This window comes from Dermacentor andersoni, chromosome 5 (assembly GCF_023375885.2).
Source record: "Dermacentor andersoni chromosome 5, qqDerAnde1_hic_scaffold, whole genome shotgun sequence".
Classification (NCBI taxonomy): Eukaryota; Metazoa; Arthropoda; class Arachnida; order Ixodida; family Ixodidae; genus Dermacentor; species Dermacentor andersoni.
Window position 1 is genome coordinate 187,011,037 of NC_092818.1, and position 14,243 is coordinate 187,025,279.

General features: G+C 42.3%; 1 protein-coding gene across 4 annotated transcripts in view; it reads left to right on the top strand.

The window, feature by feature from the left end:
• LOC126531724 (kin of IRRE-like protein 3) overlaps window positions 1-14,243 on the top strand; it is an 861,138-nt gene that overhangs the window by 494,013 nt on the left and 352,882 nt on the right. For all 4 annotated transcript variants that reach the window (XM_055071418.2, XM_050179413.3, XM_055071419.2 and 1 more), the window contains one exon: window positions 3,738-3,766. The gene's annotated coding sequence lies outside the window, so the exon portion shown is untranslated. The remainder of the gene's footprint in view (window positions 1-3,737; window positions 3,767-14,243) is intronic.

Here is a 14,243-nt window from a genome sequence, read left to right on the forward strand (position 1 = left end):
CACGGGACCTGCCAGCACAGAACATCACCTACCAGAAAGACGTCTGTAGAGGCCGTGGTCCCGAATAAAGACGTCAGTGCGAGTCGCCGATGCGGATCTAGACACAGGAAAATACTAATCGTAAAGCACGAAGGTGTCTGAAGCTCTCTCACTGCTCAGCCCATAAAGAAAAGGAGCGTGGTGTAGCCGAGAGCACTCGCGTATTTCGGGGCACCTCGTCGTAGTGTCATTCCCGCGGGATACAGTCGATTTGGCTCTAGACGCGAACAACTCAGCTAGAATTACATCCGCCTTTGTCTTCCGCTCTCTCCCGCGCTCGCACATTTTGCTTTATTCCTTCTTCCCCTTTCTTCTTTGTCCGGTACAAGAACTGAGGGTTACCTTACCAGTTTCCATGCTCTTTCAACGAGAGTCTTGATCCGAGTCCGGACCGAGAATTCGAGCTGTCGTTTCCTTTCATTTTTTTTTGCACACTATACCCCTCTCTCGCTCCGTACACCGTCTTTGATTTCTTTACTTAAACTATCTGCTGCTTTTTCACAGCGTTCCTGACCCGGTTTTCGCGCTTCGACGCCACGCGCTCTTCTCAGCGTGGCACGCCTCCGTGGCTGCCGCTTTCCGCTAGGTTTGGCCAACATTTTGCTCCGTTCGCTCCCCTAGACCCTCTTACACCGGTGACCGAAAGAGACAAGCAAAGGGAACGTTTAAAAACCTCGCATATCTTGCCCTGCTTTCGGGAGCCGCTTCTTGGCTTTCGATCCTTTACACCGTATCACAACAGGGCCGGGTCGTCGTTCTTTCCACTCGGAGTATTCCCACGGGCTATTCGCTGTCGACTGTTTTTATGGGCGGAAAAAAAACCGCGCAGTGCTCGCCTGTTCTTGCAGCAGGCGTTTTCGTTGTTGCGACTATTTGAGGATGGGCTTCCAGCCTACACAATTTTTTTTTTTTTGTTTACAGCATGGCCTGCTTCTGCATAAATTTTAATCGTCGCGTTCTGTCTGAACTACACCTTTCACTGTTAAGTATCATTGACTCTCGGAATTTATATTTTAATTTTAAACGCGGTTCCTCTTTGTCCTATTTGTTGTTCATTTTCTGTTGAATGGCTAGAAATCAATGTTTCATCGCAGAGGTTCTGTTGTATTGTTTCCGGTACCTTGTAGTATATTGGCGCGCGCGCGCGGGCGCACACACGCACGCACGCACGCACTCACTCACTCACTCACTCACTCACTCACTCACTCACTCACTCACTCACTCACTCACTCACTCACTCACTCACTCACTCACTCACTCACTCACTCACTCACTCACTCACTCACTCACTCACTCACTCACTCACTCACTCACTCACGCACGCACGCACGCACGCTCGTACGCACGCACGAAAACTACAAACACTCCGAAACTACGCACAAACATTGTTCACGCTTCCTCTAAACCGGAGAGCTACTAAAAAAACAATGTAAGATTTGAAAGTGCCAAGTTAACGCAATGAAAGGAGAGGAGGCTGCGTGAAATGGTCTAGTGACGTGGCTCAGAGCAAATAAAAAAGGATGAGTTGCTGCTGTACCTGGGTTCTAATTCCCTTTACGCCCACTTTCTTCTACTCCATTCTTGATGTTCTGCTAGCTTTTTAAAGCTCCCATGGTTTCTTTGTCAGGTTGGTCATAAAGCACGGCTGTGCTAGTCACGTAGTCGCGCCAAACACGAGAAACTTTGTTCGTGTCCTTCCACACGCTCCGTCTCTACTTTAGCGCCTTACTCTTTTTGCTGTCATGGTAACATTCTCTTTCTTAAAAGTTGGCTTAATTGTGAGGAGTGTTCTGGTTTCTTTTTGTTCTGATGTGCTCTTGAAATCATTGTAGGTTGTTTACGCGCATGAAGTGTTTATTGCTGTTACACACACAACAAGAATTCAAGCGTGCATTGCTTGACGCGTGGAAGGTATATGTTCAAAATTAAGCTTTAGTTTCTAATTTTCTTTTTCAGCACACGCATTTTGCGCAGCTCACCACTCACTGCAATAAATTTGCATTTAAACACCTTCTTAGGGAGAATCTGTGCTCTGTATAATCACCTGTGAAGGATAGCCTTAGTTCCTCATAATGTTGCTCGTATGATGCTGTGCTGGCGGAGAGAAATAGAAAAAGTTTCACAATACCCAATGAGGTTAGCCCAGCCACAGGACTGGCATGAAACTTCCGGTGAGATGGTGAGGGATGTAAGAAAGTGAGTGAGATAGAAACAAACATGATGAACACAAAAGCTGACAACGAAGCTGCGCTGTGTTAGAAGAAGAAGCAAGCAGGGAAGAAAAGTGTCACCACTGTTACTTGAGGCTACTGAACTGTGCAGTGCACTGAATGCAAGCGTAAAGCAGCCGAGTATCCAAATCACCTGAATATCGTATGTTCCATCACAGTGTATTTTCCTGTGGCAAAACAACTACTTGCCGAATACTGTGTCCAGGATGATCATGTTTAAGATTACGGAATTGCTATAGGAAGGGGCAGAACGCCTGCCTACTCTTCAGAAGGGAGGGGACAGCAGCACAGAAATGGAAGATAAGAAGGAGGGAAGGAAAGAGGAAAGGAAGAGAAACAGGACAAATCTAAAGAATAAAGTGAAACTAGCCGTAAAAACGAACCGTTGTTCCGCTTACTTCATTTTAACATAACGCTATTTTATGCATTGAATAACAGGAAAAAAGGTAACTGGAATGCTCATGTATTTCGCACCACAGTTTGGAAAATAATATCTCGGTATTGGTGTCATCCTGGAGTTTAATTTCAAGTGGATACGTATTGCAAGTGCGCCGCGGCTTCAATTCATAAATTTCAATATGTGCCGTAAGGTTATTAATTAATAAGGTAATTAGTCAAATTTTTTTAATTAGTTGAATATTTTGTTCCATTTTACGTGCTACTAATGTGCGCTTCTTCGAATTATGCAGCCCAAGGACAAAAATTATGCTATCTGCCAAAGAATATTTTTAAAAATTCCGTAAAACTTAAATATGGTCACCCAGTATATTTGATCAGTGAAGCTTTATTATAATAAATTTATAGATATATGCTATCGCCAAAGAATATTTTTAAAAATTCCGTAAAAATTAAATATGGTCACCCAGTATATTTGATCAGTGAAGCTTTATTATAATAAATATATAGATATACGTGGTAAAACGTGCATACAGAATGAAGTCTCAGGGTCAAACACTGATCAATGACCTCCTGCTAAACGCATGGCAAGAACACTGAAAAGTGCACTTCAATATTTGGACTAATCGCCAAAAAGAAAAAACAAAGAACGAGAGAAAACAACATGTGGTAGCAGGCATGCACCCAGCGGTTCCTAGACGACAGATTGTTTCGCATAGAGTCACTTGGGTTTACGCATGTTTCGTGTTAATGAAAACGCTAAGCACAGCGTAGAAAACGGTATAAACGTGCTACACTTGGGTTAAAAGAAAGTCCGCTGAAGTCGTAGTAGTTCACTCTGGTAATAGTGTAAAACATTGTCCAGCATAAAGCGAACAGAACACATAACTATTGCTGAAACTAAACAGCAAGTGACGAGATCTTAATTACATAGGGGTTGAATGCAAAAGAAATATTGTGATTCATAAGCGAATTTTGTATATTCTGAAAAAAAAGATATAACGTCCTCAACATATTTTCATTGCACAAGCGCAAGCATGTGTCACATCGGTACATTTATTTTCTTTACAGGAATGAAGCTACAGATCAAGCAACCAAAGGTAAGAATCTTGTTTCACATTTCACAGCCATTGATGCTGTAGCTCTAATTAACGTTCCATTAGACATTTGTTAGAAGAAGCCTTTCATATTGGTTTTGATAATAGGAACATCTTGTTTCACGTAAACCTAAATTATGTAATCCATGCAAATTTGCTAGTTATAGATTCTGGGGACAGAAACGTTGCACCAACAGTCATCTAAGAAGCATAAAAAATTATATTGTTTCAGATATATTGAATGCACGAACGAGAACGTTTAAGGAAAATGTGGAAACATTGCAACGAGAAGGGGTACAAACACTAGCTATTGTGTTTCCATAAATCCACGCCTGAACAAGCAACAAAGGAGGCAACTTATCAATCAAAATGTAATTATGAAATGAAAGGGAATACTTACATATATTTAGCCATTAAAACTGACAGTCTGTAGCAGCGATAAACGATTACACAGAGTTATGTACAGCAACGGAAAAATTTTGCACTCAATAAATGCTATTATCGATAAGCGCTAAAGTTTCTTTTGTTGTTTTCTAACCGTGAATTGGGGGCGTTTCGATGATTCTTAGTATGCAGCAAGGTGCCGTCAAGTTATCATGGGCATCGTGTGCGAAAGGTGTGGCCGAAATGCGTATGATATTTAGAGAAAGTGACTTTGATGGTGAACAGACTGATACCTTCAGTTTGATAGTAGTGGAATAACATGCTTGCTACCAGTGCAGCGTGCTCACGAATGCGAGAGCCTAATAGCGAAATACATGTATTCGTTTATAATTTCCGAGAGTATGCGAGATTATGACGTAAAAGCCTTTGCCATTGTTGCTTGGCGGCTTTGGCGTTGAGCTGCTAAGCACGACGCCGCGGTACGAAATCCCGGCCTCGGCGGCCACATTTCGATGGGGGCGAAATGCAAGCACGATCGTGCACCGTGCATTGAGTGCGCGTTTAAAGAATGCGGAGCCCCTCACCACGGCGTGAGTCATAATCATATCGTGGTTTTGGCACGTAAACCACAAGAATTTATTTTTTATGACGTAAAAGCGAAAATCAGGAGCACATTCGCGGACTCTATATACTTTTTTTTTTCTATGGATGCCGGGTATGTGGCATCATGTTTCAAATCGACACTGAAAGGTCTGTATCGTGTAAAAATCAAGGTGCATACTTGTGGTATCGGTTAGCGCGTAATCGTGCACAATGGTTTGATGTTTTGGTGCTTGGTGAATTGTTGAACAATGGGTAAGCTAAAGAAACTTCAGCGCGCAACCAACTGTTCGACAAGAGGACTTCTCTCCGGTCCCAGAAAGGAGCCTCTACGTATGCATATTGGCTGCTTCAGAAGAATAGGCTATCGCGCAACAAACCCACCACCTCGCGAACAATTTCTTTGTTTTTTTTTAGTGCGCGCTTCCCTAGCAACGACTTGTATATTTAATTAGCAATGCCAAACTATGTCACTCTCTTTGCTCCTAAACGAGCTGTGCAGGCAGCCCACTTCCAACGACAAAACGCAAGAGAACAAACAAATGTATAAGCGCCACCTCCTCAATGTCTGTCGTTGTACACTCTCATGACCACCACCAGCTTGCGAAGTTGGCGCAGACAAAGCGGCCACCGGAAAATCGAAACATTGAACACTGACGAGCCGCGATAGCGTGCTGTACACAACCACCGGCTGCGCGAACGATGAAATAAGCAAACTGGCGAAAAAAAGAAAAAGAAAAGGAAATAAGTTGTTCGCCATATTTAATTACTCTTCCAACAATTGGTTCATGCAGACAAGTTTTCCTTATTTTTCTGGTCGACTGGAACAAAACAAGGATACAGCGCGCGGGGTACCGCACCCGCGTTGACGCTTTTGTAAGCGACGTCATTTTGCGCGCGGCGCGCTTCTGGTTTATTCGACACCGCTAGGTTTCTCGCGCGCGCCCCAAACTGCCGCATTTTGCGGTCATTTCCGCAAACTTAAGCTGAGCGGGCCGGCTTTTGTTTCTTCAGACAATGTCAGGCGGGAGGGTTGGAAAAGTGCTGAAAAGGGAGCCTAACAAATTAAGGCTTATGGGGCTGGGAATGAACAGTTGAAGCAGCGTTGAAGCTTCGATTCGTTGCAGAAAATTTGTGCAGCATGCGTGTTTTTTAGTTAATGAGACTTCCCTGAGTCAGCGGCTGTGTGGATTCACGCAACATTGCAAACATTGAAGCGAACATAAAGGAGTAGAATGTCTTAACATTTAAAACTAAAACAAATGCAATTGTCAGTGACTAAAGCCAAAGTAGGCACATAGTTTGTTGAGCGGCAAACCGGAGCATGAAAATATATCATATATAGTGCAGAAATCAAAAACCTGATCGTGGAAACGCAAATTAGCAAAATAAGAAAAAATAATAATGCGTGCTCGTAACGCTCGCATTTGCCGGAGTTGCTGATTACTTTTTGAATAATACAACAAGCCCACATAAATTGAGTTACGTCAATATCATTCTTTTAAAAGAGGGTCTAAGGAATTTGCTTCTCAGTGTTCAGTGTTTTACCCTTGAAACGACCTTCAAATTTGTTTCTTCTACAACCCACCGTTTATATTCTGCAGAGAGCGTATATATTGGCTCGTATGTGAATGTAGCGCTGGCCGTTGCCTTTGCGAACGCCTTGCACGATGTTGGCCTTATATTAAGCAGGACAGCTTTCTTTGAAGGGCTCCTGTTACATTTAGCAAGCAGGCATTAAAGCGAAATTTATGGAAGCATCAATAGCAATAGTGAACTTCGTGCACAGAAAAACGCAGTATTCAGAGGTAAAGTGCCTTGCCTTTGCGAGTGGGTGGTGACTGCACGAGTCTATATCACGAATAACTTCTAAGCCACTAGGAGTTTCAGGTTGTTGTTGTCAACTGGTAATGTGCCAAGTTCGGTGGCACAGTAATGTTTTTGTGTGTGAAGTTTATAAAATGTATGCTGGTACCTGAGTCACCGTAACAAATATGCCTATCATAACATGCCCATCTTTTTTATGGCTTACGAACGTTGCACGACAAAAGTGCGCGAAAATATACAGGACGCTTGTTGACTCATGCTTAACATTGGCAGATATGAAGATATAGAACGAAGTGCACAAATTAATGGCAATTATAGGTTATGCAACGCATTTTAGGACTAGCAACCTTTAACCCCAGTGTTCAGAAATTAGTCTTAACGCCAAACTCATGATTGACTTGATCTAAATGACGCATTGCGGGAACGTGCCGAGGACGCTCATTTCGGTGCGTTCCCGACCGGCGTCATTTAAATAAAGCAAATCATGTGCTTCAAGTTAAGATTAATTTCTTAATATGGGAGCGTTAGTCAGCTAACACCTGGAAGAGCACTTCAATCGTCAGCCCGACAAACGTCTTCAGCTTTTGTTGCGATAGCAAATATACGGACGCTCAATATACGGTCAGCGCCGTTGTCGTGCTGTGCCGCTCGACGACGCATGCGCGACTAGCGCGTGGAGGGTCACACCAGGGTCCTTCTGTACTTTCCTTATGAGGGATCCTTGTTATCAGAGGGCTGTCAGAGGCGCGGAGCGCATTTGGCTGCAAGAACGAGGAAGCGAAGTCGACTCTCCGCAAACTTCACGCTCTATCGGTTCAGTGCCAGAGCCAGGGCAGCACTCTGCCGTCCGCTGATGGCATGTGTTGGGCGCACGCCACCACGAGCGCATTCCTGCTGAGCTCGCGTGTGTACAGATATGCACTGCTCTGAGTGGAACGGGCAGGGAGCGTCAAGCTAACGTTGCCTAATATTTCACTGAGCGCTGACTAGCGGTCTCTCGCCGGTCTCATTTCGTGCGCCATCGAGGTGCGATGCCAGCGATGCCACTGCCGACTCTACTCATCACACCAGCCTTGTGAGACGTCTGTTAGCCGCCAGGGTGCTGTTCCTCCTACATCCTACACAGCGGGAGTTGTGTGCTGCGTTGCGCCAACCTGTGCCGCGCGCGTATATTGTTAGAAAGCCGTCCGAGGAGTCCAAGCGCAACGCGACACCTTGCTATGGCTGTCGATGCTGCTCGAGCGAGACGGTCAAATTGTTTCCTTAAGAGGAAGGTTTAGCTCGAGACCAACTACAATTTTCCAATTCATAGACATATAACACGCAGAAATAATTTTATAAGAAAAACGCGTGGCTAACTTAAATGAACTTTGTTGTATTTGACAGAGCAAGTTAAATTCTAGTAACTTCAATGACGCAATATTTTAACGAAGGGCATTTATATTCTTGTTCCAAAAATTGTAGAAATTGCTAGGTTTCAAAAGAAAGTTGAAACACGCGGTTTCCAAATCTGTAACGGTTGCATCAAAACCGGATATCGAAGTTACGTAACTGGCGTTCGTTAGAGCATCAAAAGCGGATAAATGTAGTTTACAACGTTACAGTTTATGTATTTTTTTACAATGTTTACAAGTGTTTTAGAAATGTCTTACTCAAAAATTTGTGGTATAGTTCACACAGGTTTATATTACATCTTTACCCTCCGTCGTTGCTTAGTGTCTACGGGGCGTCGCGCTGCTAAGTGCCAGGTCGCGGGATCGAATCCCGGCCGCAGCGGCCTCATTTTGATGGGGGCGAAATGCAAGAACGCCCGTGTACCGTGCATTGGGTGTGCGTTAAAGATCCCTAGGTGGTCAAAATTATTCCGGAGTCACACTCTACGGCGTGCCTCATAATGAGATCGTGGTTTTCGCACGTAAAACCGCGGAATTTTTTTATTACATTCACTTTGTCTCCTTCAGATGCAATATCAAGTGCAGTTTGCAGAATATTGATACTGTTATTGGTTACAATTTAAGAGTCATCAATGGCCTTAACGCCAATGGCTTAAAAAAAATTTCTTGCTACAAGAACTGGATGTACACTTTTTCCTTTAAATGCAACAATCCCAATCAAATTTGAAGCTGCGATTGCCGAGAAAAACGATTTCTCCGTTCCTACTTATCCAGATAGGAGCACCCGAACTAAAGCTTCCTCTTAAGGTCACCGCCTCATCTATAGCTCATTGAGCCTTAAAGCAATGAGTAATATCTTGAAAAGGTGTTTCAGCCTTGAAGCTATTAAGAATTGAAGTTTAACAGCATTCTGTATTTCTATGCAGGATCTGTTAGGACTTCATAAGAACACATTGCTCACATGTGCAACTTTATCACAAACATATAGTTTTTTTCTTTTTCTTTCTGTTCCGTCATTCAAGTTCTGGGACTGAATACAGAAAACCTTTTTTTTTGTTAGTGCTGTTCACCATTGGCTGACCTCATCTACCTGTATTATTTCGGAAATTACGATTTGCTTGCATGTGCTCCTGCGAACATATTTAGCGTAGGAATATTCTTGTGCATGCGGGTTCTGATTTTAGTGCGCAATTTATTGCAGTCGTATTAATGGGAATTGTGACAGTTTAAGAATATAGCATGTAAGGAAAGCCCTAAGGCTTTCTAGGGCGTTGAGGGTAACATTTAAAGCCCAACCTAAATTTAAGCGAGGATATCTGGTAGTGCTGTGCGATTATGTTAATTTATGAAACCTGATTCCCCCTTCTAAGTGTTTTGAGAGTTGGACAAGGCCTCGCTGGAACAACACGCTCTTGTTTTTTTTTATATGCTTCTTCCTGCCATGCGTAATGTGGTGACAATAAAATGCTGCTTTTATTTTCGAAACTGGATAAATATACATATCCGAGATACGAAAAATAATATAAACATAATGCTACATTTACCGTGGAATATTGGAATTTCAGATTAAAATATGCAAAATCTAAACAAACATTCTAGAATTTTACGAATGTATCCTTGTATTGTTAGAAGTTGTTTCCCTATATCATGTGCTAGAAATTTGCGTCACATTCCGATGTAAAAAAAAAACTCGACGCAAAAGCTCTATTTCGTGAGGACATGTAATCTTTTCTGCCGTGAAAATAAATATTAAAAAAAGCGCGCACAGCACATAAAGAACTGGTACATATCTGCAGAATATATCGATATCTGTGCAGTTTTTTTCTTTTAACTGTGGCGACTACTATTGGCATATGTATATGGTTGCGTTCACTAAAATCAAGCTCGGAGAAATAATGGTTTGTGAACGAACACATTCAGTCAATACTACACATTATGCCAATTTTGGCAGCCTTGACCTAATTTGCAGGTTAATTTCTTTAATTAGGCATTTACTTTCTTGTGTTTAGTTTTGTTATTTATGTTAAATTTAGTTTTGTTGTTTATACCATCCAATATTTACTACTAATGAACTTTAACCTTTCATATAGACGTGTACCCTTTTGCTTTCCTATTTACAAAACAAACAAAATGTGAATGCCTTTAACTTGTTCACAAGCTGCACATAAGATTCAGCGTCATTTTGGAGACACAGCCGCATGTGCTGAGATATAAAGATAAGACTATGTGCGCCGTTTCTTCACGGCATATTCCTGAAATAATATTTAAAAGTTTTTTTTTTCATTTACCAGTATACTGCAGTCTTAAATAAGACCAAGCAGGTGGAATTTTTTACTGACAATATTAGCTTTTCACTCTCCAAACCTATCGCAAACAAAATAACGCTCGCATAGAGCAAGAATGCATGGACACATTACAATAAGAAGGTAGAACATTATATTAACAAGGTATAACAGATGCCACATCATATTTAAAGGGTGGACACAGCATGCTTAAATGCGGCGACCGTATCTGATAAAAAGACACTGGCAGGCAAGGCATTCTACTCCTGGATTGTGCGTAGAAAAACCGAATTTTTTAATATATTTGGGCGAGACGAATGGGGAAGTAAGTTACGAGAATGACGGTAAAGATATGTGCTTGCGGCAAACAGTTGAATACATTTTCGCGTGTCAAGGCGCAATGACCAGTCACATAGGTTGTAGAGGAATTTTAACCTTGCGATTTTTCCTCCATGGTGCAGCTTGGGAATGCTTCTCACGCGGATAAGTGCTGATGTCGAATCAGTTGACCTACATTTATTGAAAATAAAACGAACACACGCCTTTGCACCATTTCCAATCTATGTTTATGTTTATTGTAAAATGAATCCCATGCGATGCTTCCATATTCTAATTTTGGTATAATGAAAGTGTCGAAAGCTAGAAGCTTGAGCTCGGGAAGCGCCGATTTCAACTGTGTCCCAGGAAACTAAGCTTGCGGGTTGCAGACGCGCAAACGTCATCGACATGCCTGGACCAGGAAAGGATATTGCTTATGGTAACTCTAAAATATTTGTACTCGCTGACTTTTCTTGTCGGAGAAGCGTTTATAGTGTCGGTGAAGTGTAGGTAAATTATACATGCACATTAAATACACAAACATATAACAGGTGTTTCCGCGACGAATGTATCTAATTAACAGAAATAGAAGATTTTAGAGACAACAATACTTTTTTATTGAAAAGGATTCGCAACAAGACAAAAGAACATTAATTTAGCAGCCGATTTAACTAAGATTCGTAGGTTAACTTTTTATTTATCAACGTTAGGTCGCCAAGGCCAATTAGAGATTACTATCTGATGGTGAGCTCTTTTGAATCGGTTTTCGAAACGGATTAAAATTTCTTATTTAAATCAAGCCGGCATGCAGGGCTTCGACTAATCTCCGCAGCAGCTGGAGAAGTCAACCTTATCGATGCGAGACCTGCAAGATATCAGAAATCACAATCGCTAGTAGGAGCTGCAACTATTTAAAATGAGTTCTTATCAACTATCGTGAATAGCAACTCTGCAACGCAGCTTGAGGAGCACGCAAAGACTCGCAAAAAATTTCCAGAAGTCTTCTTCGCATTGTGCGCGCTTGCGTAGCAGGCAGTGCACGCTTTACAGGGTGAAATAAACGATTCTGTCGCTTGAATTTTTTGCACTTCTGGGCAAAGTTTTCAAATTTACAGTATTACCGGAGCCCTTCCATGTTTTTTGTGGTAACGGAACAGGCATCTCAGTTTCATAAAGAGCCAGAGTGCGCCGCTAGAGGCGCAGCTGTGCATGAGAGGGCATGCGAACGCCGCTACCACCGTGGTTATGTTTGAATCACCCTCGGTATTATAGCTTTCTAAATTTCCGCAACCGCCGTTTTACTTGCAGGTATCTACTTTTAATATTCCACATGCATCAATAACTGCGTCAGTGCATCTTCTGCTATGAAATGAGTGCTCGGGGGAACAAAAATAGCTGCTCAAAATATGCAGCTTGCCATGGTCTGTCACGAAAATGAATAAAGAAAATTTTACGTGCCATAACCACGATATGATTATGAGGCACGCCGTAGTGGGGGACTCTGGAGTAATTTTGGCCACCTGGGGTCCTTTAACGTGCACCTAAATCTAAATAAACGGGCGCTTTTGCATTTTGCCTCCATCGAATTGCGCCCGCCGTGGCCGGATGGTCTCAGTCCAGATTTCTTAGCGCCATTCGTCTAACGTTTCGATAGGTTCCGCTTTTTAATATTTGCCTGAATATTTGGATGAATTGCTTGAATATTCGCAACAAAGTGCCAGTGGTGCCACTTCTAAGCAGAGGCAACCACCTGGACTGTAGCGCCCCGACTCACCCGTAAGTTAGCGTGAACTCTCAGTTGTGCATAACGCCAGGCCGTTCATCGAGCACAGCGTTTCACTTTCTGTTAAACCGTGATCAGCATGCTTATAAGGATATCAAAACAATGAAATCGTTATTACAAGGGCTTTTTCAGTAATGATGACTTCGTTTAATGACAAAGAAAAGGAAACTGAACTGTTCCATGCGCTTCAGATTTCTGTTCAAAGCGATGCCATTTCTGAACCAAATTTGGGTTGGATAAATGTAAGTAAAACCTCACAACTAAACGTCTTCCGTGCGGCTTTTCGCATAGGATTAAGGCGAAAGTGAAGTGTTAGGATTTGTACGATTTAAACTGCATTGTAACTAGGCGATTTTCTTGCCAAGCAGCTGTTTAGAAGCGTCAGTAAGCCCAGCACTTATCCACGTTGCTCATGGTTTCGACGCAGAAACAACGAGACTAGGTAGTTCGATTCATAATGTGCAATTGTATGCAGGAGGTTAAAATATTCTAATCACTGGTCCTGATATGTTTGCCATGGTTCAATAATTGAAAAAAAAATACAGCTTTATACTTCAATCAGAAGAAAAAATGACAAGTGTTGGTGCAAGAACGTCATACAAGCAGGATAATCTATTTATATGTAAAATAAATGGCATATAGACAACACAAAGAGGTGTCCAGTCACGAATGCTCCACCATTCAAAATGCAAGAAGTTTGTTAAAAGCATGGCACTGATATAATGAGCACGAAGAAAGCACATCAAAACATGGGAGATAGGCACTGGGGCGCAGGAAACACCAGAAAATGAATGGCAGTAAATACAAAATGCGTAATAGATTGATGCGTAATAGATAGACAAAGCATAAGCATTTCATAACACATGGCAAATCATCTCTTAAAGGAACACAAGTAGCCACAGCACCAACATCGCAGTGTCTTGTTACTCAGACAATTTAAAAATAAAATAAAAATGAAATCGGCGCCCGCGTAAGCGTTTCGGTACGCGAACGATGGCGTGTGAGGCACAGTGGCGCCGCGTCGCGGCAGCTTTCAGCAGTGTATGAACCTCTCTCATAGCGTGACGGCGGAGTTTCGGGACCAGAAAACATAGAAGAACGCTGGTATTACTATAGACCGAGCATGCAGGCTTTGTAACTAAAAAAAAAGTGGGCTAATAATCCGTGCTTTCATATTTGTTTTGATTTAATAAAACCAAAAGAAATCTAAAAAGAAAGTTATGCACATTGAACGCACATGTTGGAATCTATGTGAAACGAAGCTTTTATGAAGCGGGTAAGTAAATGCCCATTAACTAAATGCGATGCCTTCAATTTTTTTCGTTGTCATCCTATTGAATCCAATGCGTTCTTTACCTTTATGATAGCACAGGTCACAAATTTAATGTCATGCAACGTTTATGCCGATGGAGAGCACGGTTCACGAGCTTCGCCGAAATGCCAACAATTCATGCGAAGAGACAGAGAGAAGGCTGGAAGGAAAAGCAGGGAGGTCGGCTAGACTTTGTCCAATTTGCTACCCTAGATGTAGGGAGGTGGATGGAAAAGTGATAGAAAGAACGAGAAAAGACGCGACTCCTGATCGCACTTTCAGATGCACTAATACAGGTGCAGCATATTTAAAATGTAGCACTCAAGCCTGTCGCCTTCAGGTACTGTAGAAGAAGAGCTTGAATGGCTTTCTGGGCTGATGAGTTGTGAGGCCAGGCTCCTACGGCCTTTGCTTCTGTAAATGGCCTATCGTCCAGTCTATTCAAGACGCACTGAATGGTTTGACGTTGTTTAATGAAGCAAGAACAGTGGCACAGAGAGTGATCGATGGCCTCTTCACACTTGCACTTAGCGCACATGGGTGAGTCTGACATTCCAATACCGTAGTCGCAGGAGTTAGT